At 42.4% G+C, this 26,175-nt stretch overlaps 1 long non-coding RNA gene across 1 annotated transcript in view; it reads left to right on the forward strand.

The window, feature by feature from the left end:
* LOC111837047 (uncharacterized) overlaps positions 1-26,175 on the forward strand; it is a 144,244-nt gene that overhangs the window by 28,522 nt on the left and 89,547 nt on the right. Inside the window, exon 2 of the long non-coding RNA XR_011994062.1 lies at positions 12,695-12,789. This is a non-coding gene — a long non-coding RNA (uncharacterized lncRNA). The remainder of the gene's footprint in view (positions 1-12,694; positions 12,790-26,175) is intronic.

The following is a 26,175-nucleotide window of genomic DNA, read 5'->3' on the forward strand; positions in this document are numbered from 1 at the left end:
GCTGTAAACGCTATTTTTAAAGGATCACTATCTTTCTCCATATGAATGTTAAAATCACCCACAATAACAGCTTTGTCAGTACTGACCACCAGGTTAGTTAAAAAATCAGCAAACTCCTTAAGAAAATTACTGTACGGCCCAGGTGGTCTATAAGCAATAACAATGGTGATTTGGGGTGAAGAGCAAGAAAGAGATGAGCCAGCAAGACTAAGAACAAGAGTTTCAAATGTGCTGAAACTAAGACCACATTTCTCAGTCACTCCTAGGCTGGATTGAAAAATTGCAGCAACACCACCACCTTTGCGATTTGGTCGAGGGTTATGCTTGTAACTGTATTCAGCTGGAGTAGATTCATTCAGTGCCATGAATTCATTTGGTTTAAGCCAGGTCTCCGTGAGGCATATGGCACCAAGACTAAAATCAGTAATTATTTCATTTATTAATAGTGCCTTAGGAGCCAGTGATCTTACATTCATAAGTCCAAGTTTAAGTTTAAGCCCTGCATCACAGCTGTTATCTAGTAACGGATTCATTGTAATTTTTATTAAGTTATTATGGCACACACTACGGTGGAATCAGCTTCCATGATTAAAAACGCGGGGAACAGACACAGTCTCAATAAAATGAACCCTAGGTGACGACTCTAGGCGACTAGCAGGCGGTTGGTTATGCCGGTTTGCCTGCCGCCTGGGCTTGGCTCTAGTTAGTCAGCGATTTGTCTGGAGACTATGAGCTATGCTTTTAGACAAGAGGTCAGCACCAGCCCGCGAGGGGTGAATACCGTCCCTCTTCAAAAGCCCAGGCCTACCCCAGAACATCCGCCAGTTGTCAATATAACCCACACCATTTATCGGGCACCATTCCGACAGCCAGCGATGTAGCAACGATAATCTGCTGTACATTTCATCGCCACGTCTAGCAGGGATGGAGCCAGAGCACGTTACTGACACACACATCTTCTTCGCAAGGTTGCACACCTCTATAAAATTTGATTTCGTGATCTCCGATTGCCTCAATCGGACATCATTAGTGCCGACGTGGATAAGCCAGCACTTTTAAGTTTGCCGAGATGTCGGTCGCTCTGGCACCAGGGAGACAATTAACTATGGTCGCTGGAGTCGCTATTCTCACGTTTCTTAGAATAGAGTCACCTATTACTAGAGCACTTTCAACAGGTGTCTCAGCGGGAGTTTCACTGAGTGGGGAGAACCTGTTGGAAATGCGAATGGGCGAATGGTGCCGGTGTGAATTTTGGTTGGATTTACGACTATGCCGCCGGGTCGTCACCGACTCGCTTTGCTGCGTAGGCTCTGCTGCCGGAGCGAGGGGAGACTGAATACTTATAGCGGACATATCCGGAGCCGCTAACACTGAATCAATGAAACTCTCTGTTTCCTGAATGTCCCGTAACGTCCGGATACGTCCCTCTAAAACTACAATCTTCTCCGTTAGCCTAGCGACTAACTGACACTTCTCACAGGTAAACGTACCGCTAATAACCGGAGAAGAATAACTAAACATATTGCACTCAGAACACGGAACAGGAGACATGATGTCGTACTAATTGTACGTGAAACGGTAAGTTCTAAAGCTGGAAGCACCTTTTTGATTGAATGGAGATCGTGGGTCGGTGCTTGCGAAGGTGATTAATCCGTAGGGGTTTGGAGAATTATCAGAAGACTATTAAGCTTGTAAGGATTTTTTTTTTTTCCGATGAATATACCATTGTATATATGTTCTCATGGTATACCAGAAGAATCTGGAAAGTGAGAGTAACCAATGTGTCCTAACTTTTAGAGAGTCTTCTTTGTTAAAACCCCCCCTTCTCTTCCAACATTCCTTTGTGGTCCTTATCTGATCTTGGTGGACCGTTACCAAGTTTCTTTGTTCTACCATGCTATATTAAAAAGAGCTGAATTAAGGTGTACATTATCCATTCTGGAGAAGATGAATTGGCACAAGCCACACCAAACAAAATATGTTGTTTCCAGATGTGCAACTTATATTGATATTACCACAAGCTAATGGCCACGTCTATCTATGGATAAGATGTGCTGTTTGTAATATGAATATTTGATGTAATATCTGCACAAAGTGTAACATCTGTTGAGGTGCAACCCAAAACCCCTGTATCCTATACTGATGTGAATCAGTCACATAGATAAAATAACTAATTGTTTAATCAATTAATGCAGATGGTATGAGGTATGTACCTGTGAAGCTGGTATGGCATGTTTGGTGTCAAACTGATTGTTAATCACCCCTGGTTCCAAATCTGGTCAGTGATTACCATAAAAGTGGATGTATCAAAGGTTATAACAGCTTAATGAAAATCATCAGTAAAGGGAGAATCAGCCGGGCCATAAATCTCAAAAGGACTGATACAGACCCCCTTCCGAAAGCCCGCCAAATGGATGGCCAGCCATTGGGCCAGGAGTCGAATTCCTGGTCATCCCTATTCATGAACTTTAAACCATAAAAACCTGGACCTCAGAACAAAGGTGCGCAGAGAACAACCAGCAGCCCGGGAGAAGAGAAGCCCACAAGAAGTCCTCCAGTGAAGGCCCAGCTGAACAGAGAACAGCACCCAAGACAAAGCTTCACCAGGAGAGAGAATCCAAAGGGGCTCCACTCCACTGCTCCAAACGCCGCGCCTTCCTGAGTGCCATCAGCTCAGCAGCTCTGCCATCAACTGCCAAGACCCCCCCCCCACTCTTCAACCAAGTAAACCAACTTCCTTTCATTCTAACAACTTAAGCTGTTCTGTTAACCTGCTATAAGACTTTAGGGTCGTGTTTCCACAAACTGTGCTTGCTTTGCAGAACAGTATTTCCCATTTAAGATTACTCATTTAAATCCGGTCATTGCATTTTCATAATTACATCGTTAAGTCTCACATTAACAGACTCACGGGGATACCGCAATCGAGTTTGGAGGAGTCGACCATTCGGCATAACAATTGATTAATAATCAGCATTAAACTTTAATTAATTAAACTTTAATTAATTCAAACATATTGGTGGAGATATTAAAATTTACCTGAGCTAATAATTCCTACACTAAAGTTTTGCAAATGATTAGGTAACCCTTATCTGGCTTAAGAATGTCTTAAGAATTTGGAAAAACGTTTTATTCATCATTAACCCTCTGGAGTCTGAGGCCTTTCAGCCACTTTCGGGGTAGTCTGACATGCCTTGACATTTTAAAATATTTCACCTATCTAAAAACATTTATCCCAAAGTGTTACATTTGCTTTTATTCAGCACAAACTCAGCACCAATAATCTGAGACCACTTAAAATGTTATTATTCTATTTTTTGTTAAAATCAACTTTAAACTTATACTTTTCAAAAACCTATTTTCAGACATGCTGAGAAATTGTAAAAAATCACATTATAGACATTTCTAGCCAAGATTTTTGAGCTCTGAAGCTTATTGACACAGGGGTTGGCTACACATAGGTGAAATAGACATTCTGAAATTTTATGTGGTTTGATTACTAAAGTGTTAGAACTTTGGATCGCTATTCATGTTCTAAAAAAGGCTGGGTTTGAACTGGCGGTCTTGTGATTACAGGCACACAGGCTTAGCCCACTGAGCCATGGACACAGGTATGAGATTCACTGCTGAAAATGGCAACATTGGCACAAAGCTTCAGCGGCAGAGACGTATCCGTGTGCTATATTGTAGCTGATCAGTGTAAACACTACCCAGACATGTGCTCTTCTTTATTTCGGTCACAATGGGCGTATTCACATATTTCTTTACCTAATACTATCTGTCGGATTATCATGTTATTATCATGCGAATAGTGCGATTTGCAAGTGGGAAGGAAATCAGAGCCGCTTCGAGACACAGACACTTAAGACAGTCACTCTTGTTCTTTCTATTCGTATCATGAAGCTGTAAAAATATATTTAGTTTCTACCTATATATATTTGAAAAGTAGACCGTCCAAGGTTTCTGAGGGTGTTTTTTAAATGTGTATATGACAAAAACTCACAGAGTTATTTAAACGGTTTGGCGAAATTTCTGTCAGATCCCGCTGGCGAATCCGCCGACTCCAGAGGGTTAACTACAGGTTTCTAAATGGCTTATTGAGATTTTGTAAATGATTAGTTAATGTTTAACTAAAGGCTTATATATGTGGTAAAACTGAACATAAGGTGTTGACAAAAAAGGTGTTGCTGGCCATCATGTTCCCTCCTTTGTCTTAGTCCTAAGTCACTAGTGTTTTTCCCCTGATCCTTGGACCAAGACTGTTAATTCTCTGGTCATGGGATCGAAGCTGGCTTTACCTTAACTTTATCAGTTTTGCATTTATTGATTTTTCTGGTCCCCAGTGATTTCTATTTGTTTCTCTGTCATATGTTTGCCCTGCTTGTTCACTTTTGGGCCTGTTTGTAGTTTTGTACCTTGTTACTTATAATAGTGTAGTATTCCAGGTTTGTGGTTTGTTAGAGTGCCCTAGTTCTGTGCTTATTATCAGTTACTCCACCTGTTGCCTATTTCCCAGCACTAGTGCTTGTTAATTGTTACATCTTTTGTTCATTGTCCTTCGCCCTCAGTGATTGGTTGTCTTATGTTCCACACCTGCCCTCTCGTTAGCCCAGTTGTTTATGTGTATAGTTTCTGCTCTGTTTTCTAGTCTGTCATTGTTCATGGTATTGTGTGTTATTTGCTATGATTTTTTTTTCTAGTCCAGCTCCCTGGCTGTTCAGTTTCTTCCCCTGTCGTAGATTAATATTAGTTTCTTTATTTAGTTCTTTAGTTGTCCTGTTTGTTCGACCCCCTGTGGTCCTTTTGTTTTTTGTTTTTTTTTGGTGTCTCTGATCCAATAATCTGCTTTCTGTTTCAGAACCCACACAGTGGACTGTCACCCTCATTTCCCCGACTTCGCCATACTGCGCCATGACGGGCAGCAATATCACATTGCTACAGTAATAAAGCCTTTACTGAAGCACTTCTGTCACTTGCAGTATTTAAAATAAATTTTGGTTGACTGGCTTATCTGACTGTTTTGTTTTGCTTAAAGCGCCTTAAAGTCCGGTGCGCCTTGTATGTGGAAACAGTTTGAAAATAGACCACTGATTGACGGTGCGCCTTATAATGCAGTGCGCGTTATAGTGCGGAAAATACGGTAATGTCTGCACAAAGTGTAACATCTGTTGAGGTGCAACCCAAAACACCTGTATCGTATACTGATGTGTGTCACGTACATAATATAAGTAATTATTAATCAATTAATATAGATGGTATGAGGTGTGAACCTGTGAAGCTGGTATGGCATGTTTGGTGTCAAACTGTTGGACAATCACTCCTGATTCCAAATCTGGTCAGTGGTTACACTCTAAAAACTGCTGGGTTAAAAACAACCCAATTTGGGTTATTTTGGTAACCCAGCGCTGGGTAAAAAAGGGACTAACCCAACGCTGGGTTATTTTGACCCAACAAGTTGGGTTACACATTTAACCCAGCATGCTGGGTTGTGATTTTTAACCCAACTATTAGTTAAAAATGACTACACTGCTGGGTTGAATGTAACCCAAAATGGGTCAGAAATTTAATCTAGAAACTTTGGTGATTAAAATTACTAAAATAAAAACAATTATACAGCAATACATACTTCAGTAATGGAATTTTATTTATGACAAAACATGTAAAAAATGTGTCCATATGAATTTAAGACATTTTCCCCATCTCCACCTCAGCATTAAGACAATTTCTATTAAAATGTATCAAACTGTATCACAGAAAAACTGTGACTGAAGTCAGTAACAATGCATCAGACTGAAGTCAGACAAATTAACTTTAGAAAAACACAATTTGAAATATGAAAACTTTTCATAACATTTACATCATGCATAAACATTAATATATCCTGAGATATACAGGAATCATCAGTAAGAATCAATTGCAATGTAATTGCAGAGTAGAGGAAAAATAAAAGTATGTAGAAGTAATAATGAAAAAGCCTCTAACTGACTGAAGTCAGAAAGATTAACTTTAAAATACAAATTTGTGCATAAACATTAACATATCCTGATATATATAAATCATCAACTGAAAAAATATGTAGAAGTAATAATGAAACGGCATCAAACTGACTGAAAAAACAAACAAAAAAAAAACTTAAGAAAATACAAATTTAAGATTAGGAAAAAATAGGAAAACATTTTATAACTTTCCCATTAACAATTATGTGCAAACATCAATATATCCTGAGATATAAAGTGACTGAAGTCAAATTTACTTCCAAGAAAATATGTATTTAAAATATGAAAACATTTCAAACGTCCACTACAGCAAGTAATGTACTTTGCCCAAATGCTGTGCCATTTATTATAGCAAAGGGTTGAAAGCAGTGGTTGTCTCCAAGCATGAGAACATAAGAAAATTCAATGGACTCTTCTGAACGAAGGTACTCAGCCATATTGGTCCCAATCTGAAAAAAGGAAAAATAAATAAAAAAGAAATGGTATAGATTCATTAAGAACTCAAAAATGTGTAAAAGTTCAATATCCTTAGAGCTACCTTCAGAACACCTAAAAAACCATTAGGAGCATTAAAGACCATAACACACCAAGCTATCAGCATTAGTTAACCACTGACCATGGCCTTAGCACTATGCTTAGAAAATGTCCGTCGAACATGCTTAGTTTCAAGCCTCCTTTAGCCTGAGCTGAGCTCAGACATTCCCGCCTGCATCAAACCATTTACAGGATTAAAGAAATTACATGTTCGTAGTAAATTAACATCGTTTGCTGTCGAATGTACAACTAAGTCAAACGAATTGAACAAAATCTACCTTACAAGCAGAGCGGGAAATTTATGTGGATGTGCTGACAAAATCAAATTAGTTAAGTAAACTCCGCTATATCAAAACCGTATCTAACACAGTAAATCATTAATAATAAACAAAGTAGATTTAACATATACAAAAGTAATATTTAAACATTTTACGTTATCCTTTCCAAGCTCCTTCCGATGACGATGTCACGCGCGCTTTCCCGTCCACTGAGCAAGAGATCGGCCGTCGCTTTGTCGTTAGGTAATCTCAGTTCAACTGACCGAAAGCCTAAAATTTGCGTGTATATATATTATACAGTAAAGCAAATGTTTTATTTATTATGAACATTGTTAAATACACACTGAATAACTTACGTTTCAGACAGAATTTCACTGGCTTCCCTCTAAAGACGGCGCAAAACTCCGTCAACTCTCGCTGATGTCCCTGGATGTTGACGTGACGTGCGTGCTCTCTTTCACGTCCGCGTTCCCAACCCAGCACTGCTGGGTTATAGATCAAGACCGATTTTCAACCCAAATTGGGTTAAATCAACCCAACTTTGTTACCCAGCAGTCTCAACCCAGCATTTGGGTTGAAAAAACAACCCAGCGTTTTTTAGAGTGTACCATGAAAGTGGATGTATGAAAAGTTATACTAGCTTAATGAAAATCATCAGTAAAAGGAGAATCAGTCGGGCCATAAATCCAAAAAGGACTGATACAGACCCCCTTCCGAAAGCCCGCCAAATGGATGGCCAACCATTGGGCCAGGAGTCGAATTCCTGGTCATCCCTATTCATGAACTTTAGACCATAAAACCTGGCACCAAAGAACAAAGGTGTGCAGAAAGACCATCAGCCAGGCTGAAAAGATCATCAGGAAAAAGAGAAAGATCATCGAGCAGAGAAAAAGCCCGTCAGCCCGAAGAGAGGCAGAGAACATCAGCCCAGGAGAAGAGAAGCCCACAAGAAGCCCTCCGGTGAAGGCCCAGCTGAACAGAGAGCTGCAACCAAGACAAAGCTTCACCAGGAGAGAATCCAAGGGGCTCCACTCCACTGCTCCAAACGCCGCAGCTTTCCTGAGTGCCGTCATCCCATCAGCTCATCAGCTCTGCAACCAACTGCCAAGACCCCCGCTCTGCAACCACGTTAACCAACTTCCTCTTATTCGAACAACCTAAGCTGTGCTGTTAACCCTGCTATATGACTTTAGGGTCGTGTTTCCACAAACTGGGCTTGCTTTGCAGAACAGTATTTCCCTTTTAAAGTTACTCACTTAAATCCGGTCATTGCATTTCCATAATTACATTGTTTGTTTCTATTGCGTTATTCCGTGTTTGTTGTTTGTGTTAGGTGTAATGTCTGTCTTATGTTAGTTATAGTGTTAGTTAGGAATAAATGCATGTGTTTTACACAACTTCAGCCTCCGTTCATTGAGTGCTCACAATGGTCCCTGCCTCTGTGCGATCTTGCTACATGCTCTGAAACCTCAAACTCGCCTGAAATATCGCGAGACTTTCTCTCATCGGCCGTGAGGAGAGCTTCGCTACCGATCGTGTACACTACCTGGTGATGCAGCTCGCTGGACGAGCCTTCTAACCCAGGTTACTAAGCAATATTGGTAACTAGTGAATCCCATTTAAGTCACATTAACAGACTCACGGGGATACCGCAATTGAGTTTGGAGGAGCCGACCATTCGGCATAACAATTGGTTAATGATTAGCATTAAATAATAATTATTAAAATTGAATTAATTTAAAACATATTGGTGGAGAATATAAAATTCACTTGAGCTAATAATTCCTATACCACCATCTGACACCATGAAAAGTAATATAGTTTTTGTTATGCCATCAGCTGTTAGTCATTGTGTTATGACTGACTACATGTTTCTCTTGGACAGAAAATATGTTCAGGTGTTTTGAAAGAATGATTTGATTTTGAGTTGTGTTTCTTGTGTTTGGATGAAATTTCGGCATCCTGAGAAAGGTATTTTGCACTTTGAAATGAAGAGTTAGTATTTAACAAAATTTGGTTTTCAGCAGAAAATTAACTGTTTGGCTCATTGTGTGATATTGTTGCGCTGCTGTATTTAAAGTTTAGAGAAAGAGTTTTGAAGATGGGAGAAACGCTTGTTAGAGGCTATTCAAAAAATGATTTAATGCCCAACGTGATGCCGTGTCTGTTTACACATGCGTATGTGTGACCTCCTTCCTTCCCTCTCTGCGAGGCCCCCTCTTTAATGACACATTCAGAATGAGGACAGACAGCTTATTACAGATGGACAGATACAGCTAAAGCCTGCAATCGACACCCCAGACATGCCTCCTCTCCTTCTCTTCTTTGTTTTCATGGTGCTACCAGGTAAAGATTGGTGCTTTTTTCCGCTTTATGTTTAAATGATCCAAACAACACAAAAATAGTGGCAAGTATTTTGTATTTGATTTTGTTTTGTTTTTTGGGGGGGGCATGCAGAGAAAAGATGAAAAAGTCAGCGTATTTGAGTTGTCCAATGGTTGGCTGCTTAGGCGAGTTAATCAAGTTCAGCTGATGGTGATTGGAGTTATTCCAATATTATCACTTACAATACTGTTGAAAGGACCATGTTTGACTGCAGAGGCATTATGACTGTGTAGATGTAGATTGTATAACATCGGCTGATCTGTGAGCTTTTATTTGTCATTATCTGGAATGTTAATCAGAACCTGCTGTTTCAGCAGATCATAGTTATCTATTACAGGGCTGTGGATAATAAATGCAACATTAACTTGTTATTATACTGAAGAACATGGGTAAAAGACAGTGAAACTGACATTATCTTGTCTGAGATTCCAAAGCAAATTCAGTGAGTTTAATAGATTGTAATATGGCCTAACAGGCAAAAAATGGAAATTCAAGAATTGTGGGTCAATATACTGGCCAATCTGAGAAACAATGTAAGATACAATATTTACCAAATATAGACCACAATCCAAAAGCAGGGTGAGAAGATACCAGCAGCAGCGACATGGATATCTATCTGTCTAAGTATATAATTAGTTTTCCATTTCTAACTGGTTAATTGTTTTTCTTGCAGCCATCATCCCTGTAAGAAGTTACAGACAAAAAACATTAAGAGGGTTAGTAGGAGGATCCATCAGCATCCCGTGTTTCTATGATAAGCAGTATAAAAACAGTGTGAAATCCTGGTGTAAAAGGAATTATGGGTCATCCTGCAGCCCAGAGACACGCAGTAACTCCGCACTGAGCAAGAACAGGGTGTCCATCAGTGATGAGCCCCATAACTTAGTCTTCATTGTGACCATGAGGAACCTGCAGAAGTCAGATGAAGGCAGTTATTGGTGTAGTGTCGTGGATAGTTTGATACATGCGGCTACCTCTGATGAAGAATACAGGTTAATTCCTACAGGTATGTTGTTTAATCACCTTCTTCTTAAAATACCATTGATTGTAGTACAGGTTAAAAGCAATTGTATTATGAACAACATAAGTATATAAGTATACATGTGATGTACAGACAGAAACACAAAAGGCAATAAAGACAAAGTGCAAAGACAGTGTGAACAATACTGATCAAAAAATAAATAATCAAATGAAAATGAATTAACATGTGGTGCCTGTGCAGTTCACATAGTGACAGACTGGCGCTCCTGTATTTACAATGAAACGCCGTCCTGACGCGTCCTGCTGGGGGTGACGGCTGGTGCAGCGGGAGGATTCACACCTCCTGGTTTATGTTAAATATTACTACAGGAGCCCGAGTATATGAATATTTGCACACGGCCCCCAATAGTACATGTGCAAATGTATATATGATAAGCAGATGGAAGGTGGTTGATTCATATAGTTTTCCAATGATAATTCTATGACTGACTGTTTGTTCTTCTACAAGCTGAAGAAAGAAATTCCAACCTGAAGACATTCAGTTATTTAAGAGGACAAACGGGAGGATCCATCACCATCCCGTGTTTCTATGGTCAGGAGCATAAACACCGTGTGAAATCCTGGTGTAAATCAGAAAATATTCAACCCTGCACACCAACTACTAAAGTGACCAAGGGGACCATCGCTGATGTTCAGGATAAATTAGTCTTTCTACTTAACATGACGAACCTGCAGCAGTCGGATTCGGGAAATTATCAGTGTTCTGTGGGTGAAAGAAACACTAAGGAAATGTCTGACAATCTGTTCTTCCTGGTTACTCCAAGTAAGCTAATATAATCTCTGTCTTATTAATGTCAGTGTAATTTCACCCCAACTTCAGTTAATTGGTGCTAATAATGAGGGTTCAAAAGCATTCATCTAAATTTTATAAAAAAAAATTTAAATCATCTCCTACATCTTTCTTCAGCATTCCTTCCTTCTGTTTTAAACAGACCCCAGTCTCTGCATAAAACTCAGGCCCTTTAACCCTTTATTGCCCAGGACATTTCATCTCACTTGGTCATTCCTCTCTGTCTCTACAGTCATATGTTTTCTGCATGTTCATTCTGTATTATATGTTTCTGATGCTCCGTCATTCATGTTCTCTCCCCATAGATGCTCAGAGTGTGAGGACTCAGAGCTGGGTTTCTGCACGCAGAGGAGAACCTGCCAGCATCTCATGTTACTATGATCAAAATTATAAAGATAAAACCAAATATGTGTGTAGAGGATATGAATGGGATTCCTGCTCCACAATAGCACAGTCAAATGGGGAACAGAGTAGAGGGAAAGTGTCAGTCTCTGTTGACCGTGACCAAATGGTGTTTAATGTGACCATAAAGGACCTGCAGGAGAAGGACTTTGACTATTACTGGTGTGCTGTGGAGGCGTCTGCAGCACAAAATGATCGTGCCTTTGTGCCCTTGATAGTCCGGGAAGGTAAGATGTCAGTTCCTGAGCTGTGATTCACACTAAACGAGTCCATGGTGACCATGTGCTTCTGTGTGTCACACTGTGATAAAGTCAGAAGGTGTTTTTCTATACAGCATCAACCAATCAGAACCAGAGTTTAATGCTGTCACTCAGAGATCGATACAAAATGAATGAAGGTGTAATATGAACACAGTCTGTGGCTGCAATGCAATGTCCTTTGTACTGTATATATTTTAATGTAAAAAGCAGCTGAGGTCTGGATCAATAGCAGACTGTAGTGAATCAGACGCTGGCTGTTTAACATGCATCCCTGCACTGTGTGTTTGTGTATTTACATTTGGTGCTGGTGCCACATTCTCAGTCTTCATTGATGTTGAACTAATCCAGTGGTCTTTCACATCACCCTTGACAGTAACCCCTGTGCCGACTACACAACAGACAGAACAGAACCATCATACAACACTGGGAACTACTGTTTCTTCTCCTTGTCCTTTGACATCCAATTCAACAAAACAGAACGCCACAGATTCAAGATAAGACATACATGCATGACATTTGGTAACAGGTGACCACAATTCAAGTCCCAATATGCAACAGACAGAATGGGTGACATCACCACTGACTCATCCGTGTGTTAATTTAACACCCAACATAACCGGACAGAGCTTCATTATGTCTGATTTAAGGTAAGATTACTTGCTTACGAAGAGTATAACATATCCGTTTGCTCCCTCCTGTATGTCTTATGCAGAGCAATATGGAGTAGGGAATGAGAAGCACTGGAATGTACCTGTGCAAATGGCAAATAAAGGATCATTTCAATAAAAGTATATTTCCAAAAAAATCTATTTTCCATAGTTTGAAACAGGAGAAATAAGACATTGTCATTAAATAAAATGTTGCTATTTACCATGAAATAATACAATTAGTTTGCCTATAGCTGATGTTAAAATGATTCCCGGTTTCATAGGATTGTGGTCTGACAGGAGGCTTATTGTGATATATACTGATTCTGGTTAGACTGAGCTTCCTGATTATTTCCACTAGGGGGCGAGCTCTGCATATCACTCTGCACACTGCTGTAGGCCTCGTCTACTTGATCTGCACCATTATGGCTGTGATGAGAACCTGGAGATACTGCAGTAAGTAGCTGAATCATGGCCTTTTATCTCAGACTAAATCCGAATGATAAAACCAATCATGTTGAGACTGGAATATATGTCATGTTTAGTCATGCTGTTTTCAATGTGATTTGAGCAACTGTGATGTCATCAGTAGAGACAATTTCCATGTAGTTTTAAACAGGTTGTGTGTCAGAAACAAAAATAAAGGGTGAATATAGAGGCCCTACAGTGTTTATACATGAAACAAAGAGAAACCCGCAATATTGGCATCAGAAAACAAAGGAATCATATTCAGTCAAGATGTCAGTGAAACTAAGCTCACTTTTTCACCAAACCGTGAGTAAGGGATCATTGACACACTCTGCAGTAACTGGGCATGGTTTGGGTCACATTGTCTGTTCCCCAATAGCAGTTACCCAGTGCAGGGTCAGGAGGAACCTGGAGCAGAGGGCAGGGGATGGAGAGTGACCTAGAGACACTCACAGACACAGCACTTTCTGTTGTTCTGATGGTAACAGTTTCTTTTACCTGTTTAAAATGCTCTTGTCACTGTGGGACGGTGCCAGTCAACACATTAGGCAGCATAGGGGGCTGCCTAGGGTGCTGTCTTCTGAGGGGGCACAGCTTAAATGCCCCCCTCCAGTAGGAGGAGCATGTACAAAACAGGCCAAGAAAAAGTTACATGCAGGCCCTAAAGTCTGAAGCTCATCTAGGGCTTCGACCAGCACAGCTGCTGGATATTGTACGTTGGTCACTGCAGAATTTTATTTTCAAAATCTAGGATTAAAATTTACACCAAGCATGTGATGGCAAATGTACAGCATGTTTTACTTGTATTTTATTGATGGAGGTGTCACTAGAGGCCGGGTGGGGAAATTGACACTTTGTCACTGCTGTCCCCCCCCCCGTGAAGCTGGTGACCCACGCTCATCAACACGGCTCTCTGTACAGTTTAGCAGAAGTGAAACGCAGGCAGGAGGCCACACAGATGAACAGAGGGGCGTATGCAGGCTTTGCTGAAGGCGATGCAGCTTAAAATTGTTTTGTGATAATAAAGCAGGCTATTTTTAAGCTGTGTGTCTGTGTCATTTTGTCACCTCTATGCCACAGTCATGTGACTCCACACTCAAAGATAAACATCTCAAACCATTTGGACATCTGGTCATATAAATAAGACTAATCCTGTGTTGCATGACAATGAAGATGAAGCATCATCAAAAGATGAAAAACACTGCAAGTTTTTCAAATGATGGATGTTACAAAGAGACCAGTTAAGTTAAGGTTAGGGCTGGGTAGAGGTTAAGGTCATCATGTTAGAATTAGGGTAATGCCCGTAGAATTGAATGGAGAGTCCCCACAAAGATATAATTACAAACCTGTGTGTGTGTGTGTGCGTGTGTGTGTGTGTGTGTGCACATTTGTAATTATTACGTTGTGGTGACCAGACTGCTGCCATCAGAAGTGATGGCGATGTGAGCTTGTATGCACACAGTCAGAAGGAATGATCCAGATACAACATACCACAGTCAGCACGGCAGTATTCTCTCAAAAATGGATGGGTCAGATGCTATAATGACGTACACAAGGGGGTTATAGAAATTCTGGGCCAAGCAAGGAAAGATCAGAGGGCAACCCTGACAAAATACTCACTAAACTATTACACTTACACAGTAGAGTGACAATTCAATCTCAAATCGGTATATCTAAAATCTGAAGAAGTCTGGGCACCTTGTCGGTCATAACTTAGTAATACCTGCACTGGCAGAAATCACAGCTTATAAATGTTTCTTGTAGCCAGCTAAATTTTTCTGTTCTTGTTTTTTCCCCTCACTCTTCCTTAAATACCTGTTCTAAGTCTTGCCTGCACTGTATGTTTGATATGTATTATATTTGCAGTAACAGTCAAATCTAACAAAACCTTAATCTTTTTTTTCTTTCAAGTATTTTAGTGTTGATGTATATTTGGGGTATTACTGACTTTTATTTTAGATTGCTTTCTTCTTGAAATATCCAATATCTTTTCAGCTACAGTTTCTTAATAGGCTCAGGAACTTCAGCTTCTATTAAAGAAAATATTCCCAGTTCCAATGGCTGCCAAAACATCACGGATCCACCACCATGCTTCTTGCTTGGCAAGGTGTTCTTTTAAAAATATGCTTCACCTGTTTCTCACAAAATATCTCTTTTTGCGTGTTACAGCTCTGCCTTTATTTAGCCTTATTGGTGGTCATGTTGTACTATTCTATTCCTGATTGCTTTGTGTTTTGTGGTGGTGTTCCTCCCTTCCTGTAGGTGGTGTGTTCCATACATGAAGGATGAGTGGTTATAAATGAGAAGCAAACTGACCTGAAGAGAAGATGCTGATTGGCGGGGACTGCGTGTTCTTTGCGGGGGATGTATGGAGGTTGTTGTTCCTGAGTGTGTGTTCTTGGTGTACGGTTTACTGCATTGTTGTATTAGATCAAACAGTACATCATTGTAACTGCTGAGACTTCATTGTCGGAAGGGGGTTGGAGCCCTTTTTTGTTGATTGAATGTTATTGTGCTTTTTTTATTAAGTGATGAAGTTAGGAGGAATATTGTCTTTACTTTTATTTGTTTTACGTGCATGTTTAAGTTAACCATATGACGGGTGGAGTTAGCTTTTGGGTTTTGTTTGTTGTTTTGGCTGTACCTACTTCCGGAGAGATGGCTGATCTGTTGTTATGGGTGTACGAGTCAGATTGAAAAATTTAATGCGCACCACGACGTGCAATCAATAAAATCAATGATTTTATGTGAGTCCCCGGTGTCCCCTGTGGTGTGTGTTGATAGCTCTGGTGGTGTGCTCGAAGCGCGGCATGTAGTCAAAATGGTTGTGATACAGCCTTATTTCAGGTTCACCATAGTTTACTGATACAAGATGTTAATATATATGCATATTGATATATATTTGTACCAATGTGTATCTGCAACTTTAAGTTGTGAGCTGCTCATCAGTGCCCCTGCTGTACATGTAGTATTTGGAACGTTAAGTACTCATATACTGCCTTTTAAGCAGAAGGGAAAAAACAACAAAGGGGCAGCAGAATGGGCCTGGAATAGGATTTCTCTGCCGAATTAAAAGTTTTGAGGAATACACTTCATATGGGGCAATTATTTTCTGTACCTGGAAGGATTGCATGGCAGCAGAACTGGATAAATCCCCATATGTGATCTAATTATTATGCATTCCTGTATTTGGAATCTCCAGAGAATGGTTCAATAATTCCTTTTGTATTTTTGCAAGGCAATGCTTTTCAGTGAACTCATGGGTTACCTTGTATCCTTTTTTTGGTGAGTTTTAAATGAAAAGGGGTCAACTTTTTCTGTGGCATCCAGTGAGTTGTTGGTGTGTTGCAGAACCCCCACCCCCCCAAGTACAGGAAAACTACCAAACAATAAGTATTCCACATTCCTGCCCCCTTGTTCTCTCCCAAATGTGGCTTATGTCCTGTTTCAGCCCTCATGTGGATGACTCCAGCTTTCACTATAAATTTTATATCAATATGCAGTTTTGAAAACAACATTATTGGTCATTTTATATATATATATATATTATGGCATGCCACCTCATCATCCACTCGGTCAAATGACGAGTGCACATTAGGGCCTGCAGCAGTGCTGTTGCTGCATGCATTTGCCACGGTTTCAATAAACTCTTCGTTATTCAAAAGACACTGCACTAGGGCTCGAGCTCTTTCTGGCATGTTTAGACTGGCATCCCAGTGACACTCCCCCTCATCGCGCTCCTTGTAGTGGAAGACCCAACGAAGTTGACCAAAGCAGTGCCTATCTGTAATTTCACGTTCATTGTATATATATCATACTTTTCATTCAATATCATCTTAGCTTTTAGTGTACGAACAGCAGTTCTTCAAAATATAAATTATGCAGGCATTCTGTGTAAAGATTGAAATTGTTTATCATATAAACGCCAAGGATAATAAGAAAGAAAAAAAAAAAACTTTTTAGGCAGTTTTCAGAGTTCAGTTGTTAGAATAAGAGGTTTTGCAATAAGTTGGTTTACTTGGTTGTAGGATGGGGGCAGGGGTCTTGGCAGTTGGTCGCAGAGGCTGATGAGCTGATGGGATGATGGCACTCAGGAAGGTTCGGCATTTGGAGAGATTGTTAGAGTGGAGCCCCTTGGATTCTCTCTCTTTGTGAAGCTTTGTCTTGGTTGCAGTTCTCTGTCCAGCTGGGCCTTCACCGGCAGACTTCAGGAGGGCTTCTTGTGGGCTTCTCTTCTCCTGGGCTGATGTGCTTTCGTGTCTCTTTTCAGGCTGATGGTCTTTCTGCTCTTCTTTGTTCTTTGGTGCCAGGTTTTATAGTCCAAAGTTCATGAATAGGGATGACCAGGAATTCGACTCCTGGACCAATGGCTGACCATCCATTTGGCGGGCTTTCAGAGGGGTGTCTGTGGCAGTCCTTTTGGGATTTATGACCAGACTGATTCCCCCTTTACTGATGATTTTAATTAAGCTTGTGTAACTTTTGATACAGACACTTTCATGGTAACTGTCACCGGGCACAGAGCACAAGAGATAACGGGTACTAGGCTAGAATCTCAGCCCTGTCATATGTGCATGTGTGATCCTACATATATCAGCTTTCATTCCATATATATCGGATTTCATTCCGTATATTTCGAGTTTCATTGTGTATATACATCAACATTCATTCTATATATTCCGGGTTTCATTGTATATATATCTGCTTTCATTCCATATATATCAGCTTTCATTCCATATATATCAAAGATGAATAAATATTTCCTGTTTGGTATGCCATAATATATATATATATATATATATATATATATATATATATATATATATATATATATATATATATATATGGATTTCGAGACACCCCCCTCGGCATTCCAGAGGGTTAGAGGGTTCGAGTCATAAATAAGCAAGAGGGTGCCTTTTCACGTTGCCTTTGTCTCATCCACTCCGTACAACAAATGGATGAATTAATATGTGTGTTGTTGAACACGGATATCAAATCATTGTAATAAGCCCAAGTTAACCACAAAATTGTAATTCACAAACGCTTAGCCTGAACTGTTACCTTAGGAAACTGACAACTCATATTAGACAACTCATATGACAACTCATAAACCGAAGTAGGATTAAGATATGTTGTTTGGAATTTGGAACAGAACTTCTGTAAAACTTATCTAAAAGTGTCAATATCTGGTGATGTGTAACATAATCGCGTACACTATGTACTGATGTGAATAATCCGGTTGTGATGCCACGTTTGGTATCAAATTGATGGAAAACTTCTACTAAATCCGAATCTGATCATGGATTATCATGTGATTGCACATATCTAAAGTTACATATTTTATTTGAAATTAACTGTAAAGTTGCTTCAGTATACCACTATAAATCTAGAAGGCTATACACACCCCCAGATCACACCATGCAGGAGCCTCTTTGCCTGATTCCCAGTACATCATATAGGGGATAGGCTCCCCACAACCTTCACAACCTTCAAAAGAGGTTATGGAAGATGGATGGATAATAGTATACAGTTATGCCAGCACCACAGTTTGATTCTACTCCCGACACTGTATGTGTGGAGTTTGCATGTTCTCTCTGTGTTTATGTGGACCTGATCCAGGAGCTCTGGGTGTCTCCTTTAGTGATGCGCGGGTCGCGTATTTTTCCAACCCGCGGGTCCCGCTTTTATGAAATTATTTGGCCCGCCCCGCAAATAAAGTGACAATTTCTTTACCCGCCCCAACCCGACCCGCGGGGTCCGCGGGTTACGAGACGACCCGCGCATCACTACTGCTTGGCGCTTTCGTGACTTGTCACGTGACGTAACCTTATCAAAGAACTTAATAAAATATGAAAATAGATATTCCCAAATATTTAATAGGCTATAGGGAATTGCACGCAACATACATGGATTTTTTATTTAATTTTGTTTTTAATGACCCGCCCCAACCCGCCCCGCAAATAAAGTAACAATTTCTTTACCCGCCCCAACCCGACCCGCGGGTTACCCGCGGGGTCCGCGGGTTACGAGACGACCCGCGCATCACTAGTCTCCTTGTCTCCAAAGACTTGGTGTCCCTGTGATGTTCTGTCTGCAGTGCCCTAAACATCCTGGGATTAGCTCCCGAAAGGTTTAAGCGGTTTCAGTGTCACTCAGAAGCATTTCAAAACCAAGGTCCCAAAAACCCATGAGTCCAACAATGTGAGACATGACTGACAGAAATTTTATTTGTATTAATAATAAAACACACAATAAAAACATCTTTTGATATTCTCTATCAGTACATCAGTGAACATCATGATAATTTCAGGGTCCTTCAGCTGGGGGCTGGGGGGAACGACTTGCTGCTTTCTATTTGCGAACCAAAGCGCTGTAGATGACCTCGTGTGGATCTGCTGCAGCCTGGGAAGCAGACAGAGACTCCTGACTTTAGCTAGTGGTGCATTTTAGCTTTGGGTTGCAGCTGTGTGGGTGGGTCATTGCAGTGATTGACTGACAGTGCACAATAACATATTTTGCAACCAGCTACATACATTTTTATTTGTACTTATTGTTTTGGTAAGTATTACCAAAGTAGAGACTTTTAAACTGGAAAATTAACCTTTCATACTTTATACAAAAAATATTGCACATGAATCTATAACATTACAGCCATACTCTAAATGTAATTTGTCTGTACATTAATCTGTGTACATCAATGCACCAGTAATTGGGGGCATTGGTACCTTGTCTAAAAACAACAACAGTGTGAGGCTCCAGGAGTTTAAGGGAAATACCTTTTTCCTCTGTGTGGTCATGTTACTATAGGTCTCATTTGGGTCTGCTGAGGTCTAAGGAAGAAAACACATTATTACTGGGCTGCATTATCTTCAGGACTGCTTCAATGTTATTTCCAAGCTAAATAAACCCAAATAAAATGCATGGATTTTCATTTATGCTGCAATGTTTGTGCCACTCAAGGAAATTTATTATGTGTTTGAAATATTGTTTTCTGATGGATGGGTCTCAGATTACATTCAGGTCTCCAGGTTCTTACCATATTTTCTAATGGCTTGACCTGAGAAGATGAAGCAGCCATATTTCTGGCCTTTGCTGTTACTGAGATGTATGTCACTTCATCCCCGGGGTCTACAGAGGGCTGGAGAGGGGGAAAAAACATAGTAAATGGATACTGTCATCATGTACCATTACTGTTACACTGTATAATTACAGAGAGGACACACACTGTAAATGGAATTATTACATTAATTATAACCATTACTGTTAGATTGCATAGATTGCCACTTTAGAAATGGTCCAACGCAGGGCTAAAAGAATGATTCCTGGCCTTGTGGGGATGTCTTACATACAGAGGTTGACAGAGAGAAATTTGATTAGCCTTTAGCAAAGGAGACTAAGGGGTGACATGATCCAGGTATACAAGACTGTAACAGGCCTAGATGCTGTTCATCCAAACTGCTGCTTCAACGTAAGTTCTAATTCAAGAACGTATGGCCAGTCAGAAATTAGTGGAAGAGCACTTTAGTTTGGATCTGAGAAAGTACTACTTCTCGCAGTGTATAATTAGAGTACGGAATAGTTTACCCGAAGGGGTAGTGCAAGCTAAATCCCTAGATTCCTTTAAATCTGAACTTGACAAGATACTGGCAACTTAGTTTAGTTTAATTCCCTCCAAGAAAGCTTGAATGGGCGTATGGCCTCCTCTTATTTGTAACTTTCTTGTGTTCATATGTATAATTACAGAGAGGAAACACAATGTAAATGGATACTGTAATCAGGTACCATTACTTTTAAACTGTATAATTAAAGAAATAATAAAAAATCCATTTCATAACCCCCTTATCCTTTACATATCAATATATATACAAAGAATCATGAATGCGCATTAATAAACTACACCGTGCTCAGACCAGCAGGAAAGGGAGACGATGACATGTGATGAGAGATAAGATGCTAAAGAATGGCGTTCTTGGTCTGTGGTATAAGAGCTAATGCTTATTAGTGTGATCTGCTCATTGATTTGCTGCAGTTTTCACACGTTCAGCTCTGCTAAGCTATACTTATCTGACAGAGGACCAGACCACACTGGTGGAAAGTTCACAGCTGGACTCTGTGTCATGCAAATACTCACACACAGCACCCGTAAACGAGATGTACAAAGATACACTTACACTGAGGTCAGCCGTGTTTTCTCTGTTCCTGTTTCTGGCCTGGGTGATTGCTAAGAAGAAAAACAATGATAATTTGGTGAAAACAGACTCACTTGAATTTCTTATCATTTTATTTAATTTCATTCTCACCAGATCTTTTCCTCAGTATCATAGTAACCATGACAACAGTGAGCAGCAGCAGCAGTCCTACGATCCCCACAGAGACCAACAGTGTGGTGTAACTGGGGAAATAAACATGATGGATTTCATATTACCTGGATTTTATCTCCCCAAGTTCTGCATACAAATCACACCCAATATGCAAGTATATTTGTATGGTATCAATCAACTGAAGGAATACAAATAGAAATAATCAAAGAACTCATTCTGACCACAGTCATTTAACATCACAAAATGCCACCAGACATTTTCATCAAAAAGAAAGAATCCTATTAACATCACCTAGACAGAAAAAAATAGTAACACTTTATAATAATGTTATACTGCATATATAAGTCTTTAGTTAAACATTAGCTAATCATTTACAAAGCCGTAATAAGACATTTAGATGCCTGGAGTTAATGATGAACAATTCATCTACAAATCCTTAATAAGACATTTATAAGCATGCAGTTAAGGGTTAACTAATCATTTGCAAAACCTTGACATTTATAAATGATTAAAAGGGGAAATTATCAAACAAATCATTACTAAATTATTACTAAGCCTGTAGTTAATGATCAGCAAATCATTTAGAAATTCTTAAGAAATGAAAGTAGTAATAAAAAAATAATAAAGAGTAATGTATACATTTCACAGGGAGAGGCTTGAAGTGTTACCATGATTTGTTTATGATCATTTCCCCTTTTAACCATTTATAAATGTTAAGGTTTGGTAAATAATTAGATAACCCTTAACTACATGCTTATTGCCTATTAGGGGTGGAGCCGAACCCGAATACGGTATTCGGAAAGGCACAAATAATGTGTTTTTTACGAATACTTATTTCGAACAAATACTTTAAAAAATATTTGTATTCGGGAACAAGAAAAACTTTATATCAAAAAGCTGCGTTTCCTCTTGAGACCGCAGTGCATGCCCAGATGAGTGAGTGAGTTCAGGAGTCGGGGAGGGGAGTAAAAGAGGTGACTGACACAGGCTGCTCCACACAGCAACAGAGAAGACTCGGCTGAGCGAAAAAAGACTTAACTGTATCACTGTTTTTGTTGAATAGATTTTTGTACCTTAACTGGGTTCTGGAGGCAGTTTATAACTTTCGGGAAGCGGAGTTTGATCGGGAGATTATTCCATTACGCTGCATTATTGACGTCTGCAGTCAGGTGCTCTCATGTTCGCTCTGTTTACGTAGCTCTGTTAGCTCGGTAATTTAGACAATAGGCTGTTGACAGAGTAACGTTAACGTTTGGTTAAAAAGGTTAAAACAATGCTTGTGTAGTTGTGTCGAATTGTATGCACTTGTAGGAGTTATATGGTACGTTTAAGTTACTCTGTCTACTGCATATCCATAATTATTATAATGGATATAATTAAAGAATACTTACACTATAGCGTAAATTAGAAGTGCAACGCAAAAAAACTGGATTTTTACGTCTATTTTGAATTTTACTCGAATACGAATACAAATACAAATACTTTTCCCCCCTCAACAAATACAAATACAGATACAAATACCGGCTGCTTTGCACACCCCTATTGTCACGTTCGGTGGTCGGGCGAGCAGGCAAGTAGGAGAGCAAGAGCCAGGAGGTAGGGTAATCGGGGATTATTCGGGGGAAACAAAGGACGAGGGGTAACGAAAAGCAACATCAATGACGGATCTACCGGAGACGGACTCAGACGAGGACTAAATAGGAAAGACAGACCAGACTCAATAGGACACAGGCGATCGTAATCAGGATTGAACACGAGGTAATGAGGTGGGCGTGGCACACATTAGGAGCGGACGGAGCGGGATGTGACAGAACCCCCCCCCAAAGGCGCGCACACCGGGCGCGCCAGAGAGGAGGCGACGGACGGGACGAAACCGGGGAACAGGACCTGAAAGACAAAACAGAACGTCAACCAAAACCAGGGAACAGGACGGAGACGCAAAACAAGAACAGGGATGAAAAGAAGGACAGGACCTGACAGAGGACAGGGAAGGCGGACAGACAGATCAAGAAGGGAGACACAGGGGGGACACCCACAGGCAACACGAAAGGGCCAGGAGTGCCAAAAGGAGGAACATAGGGACCAGAAGGAGAGACAGGCGGGACGAACGGAAAGGGAGGAGGAACAAGGGGAGCACGAGGAAGCCCAGGCGGGCGACGGGCAGCGGCCGGAGGGGCCGCAGGCGAGAGGAAGGAGGGAACCGGAGGGGACCACCCAGGGACCAAGGGAGCGGGACGAGGGAGTGACGGAGGGGACACGGAGGTAGCAGGAGGGAACACCAGTGCAGGCAGGCCAAAGGGGGAAGCCGCGGCAGGCGGCGGCGCGGCCGGAGCCGGGAAAGGCGCCGTCCGACGCACAGCCGGAGCAGGGGGGCCCGGAGGCGGCCGACAAGGACCCGGAGGCGGGACCGAGGACTGGCCCCGAGGACCCAGGGGGGGACCCGGAGGGGACCGCCGACCCCGAGCTGGAGGACCCGCAGGCAGCCACCAAGCCACCGCCAGGGGCCGAACGGGCGAGCCAGGGGGCAGGACGGGCGGGACCCGGGCCCTTCGCCTATGTCCCCGTCCCTTGTTGGACACGGAGAGGCGGGGTCCCAGGTGGCGTTGGCCTTGTCGGGGCAAGGGTAAGGGATCCCGGAGAGAGGTGCCCGAGTGAGTGGGCTCGGGCAGAGCCGGGAGCGTGGCTGCAGGTGCCACAGCCGGAGCCACAGGCGTGGCCCCAGGCAGGCAGGGCAGGCCGGGAGGAGCGGCCTCAGGCCGGGCCGTGGGCTGGACAGGCAAGACGGGCAGTTCCGGTGCCGGCAGGACCGGCGAGACAGGCAGTTCGGGTGCCGGCAGGACAGGCGAGACAGGCAGTTCGGGTGCCGGCAGGACGGGCGCCGCCGTCACGTGGCCAGCAAGGGGCACCTCGGGATGCACCTTCGTCGTGCGGCCAGCAGGGGGCGCCTCCGCGGGCGCTGCCGTCACTGGATCAGCAGGGGGCGCCTCGGCGTGCACCTCCGTCGTGCAGCCAGCAGGGGGCACCGTCGCGGGCACCGCCATCACGCGGCCAGCAGGGGGCGCCGCGGCGGGCGCCGCCATCACGCGGCCAGCAGGGGGCGCATCTGCGGCCACCCCGAGCAAGACCGCCGGCAAAGCCGTAGCAGTCCTGGGGACTGCAGGCAGGACAAGCCGGACTGGCGGGTCAGGTAGGACAGGCGGGTCAGGCAGGACAGGCGGGTCCGCTGACAGAGCGGCGGCAGTTGCAGCAGGCGGTGCTGCGGGCAGATCAGCGGCAGCAGCGGGCAGCGCAGCCGCGGGCAGATCGGCGGCAGCAGCAGGCAGTGCCGCGGGCAGATCCGGAGCTTGCAGGTCCGGTACCGGCGGCAGGAGGGGCGCCGAGCGATTCGGCGCTGCCCCTTTTAGGGCACTCGGCACCCGCGGAATCGCGTCCCACACCGCTGCGATCCTCGCACATTCCAGGCGGCCGTCCTGAAGAGGCGAGGTAGATGGTCTCTGGGGCAAAGCGGTGGTGAAGACCTCCGGGGTCTGCTGAGCCAGGAGGGGCTTTTCCTGAGCCTCTGCCTGAAGAGGCGCTGCGGCGAGGTAGCATGCCCCTACGAAGAGCGTCGGTGCGGTTTCCTCGCCTTTTCCCCGGCGTCTCTTCTTTTTTCGCCGCCCGGTTCCTGTAGGCGGAGGCGGGGTTGCCTCCGCACAGGTGAGCGGCTGGAGCCTCTTTTCCTCCAATCGAAGGGCCAGCTGCCGCAGCAGGACACGCACTTCCGCTAAGTTGCGTTCCTCCGTGCGCGGTTGTACGCCTTGGAGGAGGTCCCAGCTTTGGCTCACCAGGCTGTTCATGGCTGGGTCCTCCTGGATCTCTGGCTGCTCTCTCCAGTGCGCTACCTCGTGCAGCAGGATGATCCAGACATCCTCGTCCTGCTGCGCAGCGTTGTTGGGGAGATCCGTCATTCTGTCACGTTCGGTGGTCGGGCGAGCAGGCAAGTAGGAGAGCAAGAGCCAGGAGGTAGGGTAATCGGGGTTTATTCGGGGGAAACAAAGGACGAGGGGTAACGAAAAGCAACATCAATGACGGATCTACCGGAGACGGACTCAGACGAGGACTAAATAGGAAAGACAGACCAGACTCAATAGGACACAGGCGATCGTAATCAGGATTGAACACGAGGTAATGAGGTGGGCGTGGCACACATTAGGAGCGGACGGAGCGGGACGTGACACCTATTGCCTATAAATATTTTATTGAGAATTAATAATCACTATAGGCTTAGTAATCATTTAGCAATGGTTTTATGATCATTTCCCCTTTTAAACATTTACAGTACACGTTTAGAAGCATGTAGTCAAGGGTTAACAGTCATAAGACTTTTTAGTATAAATTATAATATAATTAAGCGCCATTGAAGCTCATTATAATGGTCGGTAAAAGCATTAAGGATGCTTTGTACTGCATTGTGAAGGTATCAGTGTTACCAAATTGATTATTTAACTCCTTCTAAAATGGGAAGCCCTTAAACATCTAAGATTATGTTGTTTTACATTTCAGACTGAGGTGAACACAGGATATTTGTACCTCCTGTGCTGCAGTTCTGAAACAGAACAGCATGACAGTAAAGTCCACAAATCTGACTGATTTCCTACAGCAGATAATTCAAATTAAGCACAGCAGAGCCGTCAGAGGAAATACCAAAATATAAGATGGTCCAGTGTATCTGATTTTATTATTTACCAAATATCATATATGTATGTCTTACCTTGAATCTGTGGCGTTCTGTCTTGTTGAATTGGGTGACAAAGGACGAGGAGAAGAAACAGTAGTTCCCAGTGTTGTATGATGGTCCTGTTCTGTCTGTTGTGTAGTCGGCACAGGGGTTACTGTCAAGGGTGATGTGAAAGACCACTGGATTAGTTCAACATCAATGAAGACTGAGAATGTGGCACCAGCACCAAATGTAAATACACAAACACACAGTGCAGGGATGCATGTTAAACAGCCAGCGTCTGATTCACTACAGTCTGCTATTGATCCAGACCTCAGCTGCTTTTTACATTAA

This window comes from Paramormyrops kingsleyae, chromosome 12 (assembly GCF_048594095.1).
Source record: "Paramormyrops kingsleyae isolate MSU_618 chromosome 12, PKINGS_0.4, whole genome shotgun sequence".
Classification (NCBI taxonomy): Eukaryota; Metazoa; Chordata; class Actinopteri; order Osteoglossiformes; family Mormyridae; genus Paramormyrops; species Paramormyrops kingsleyae.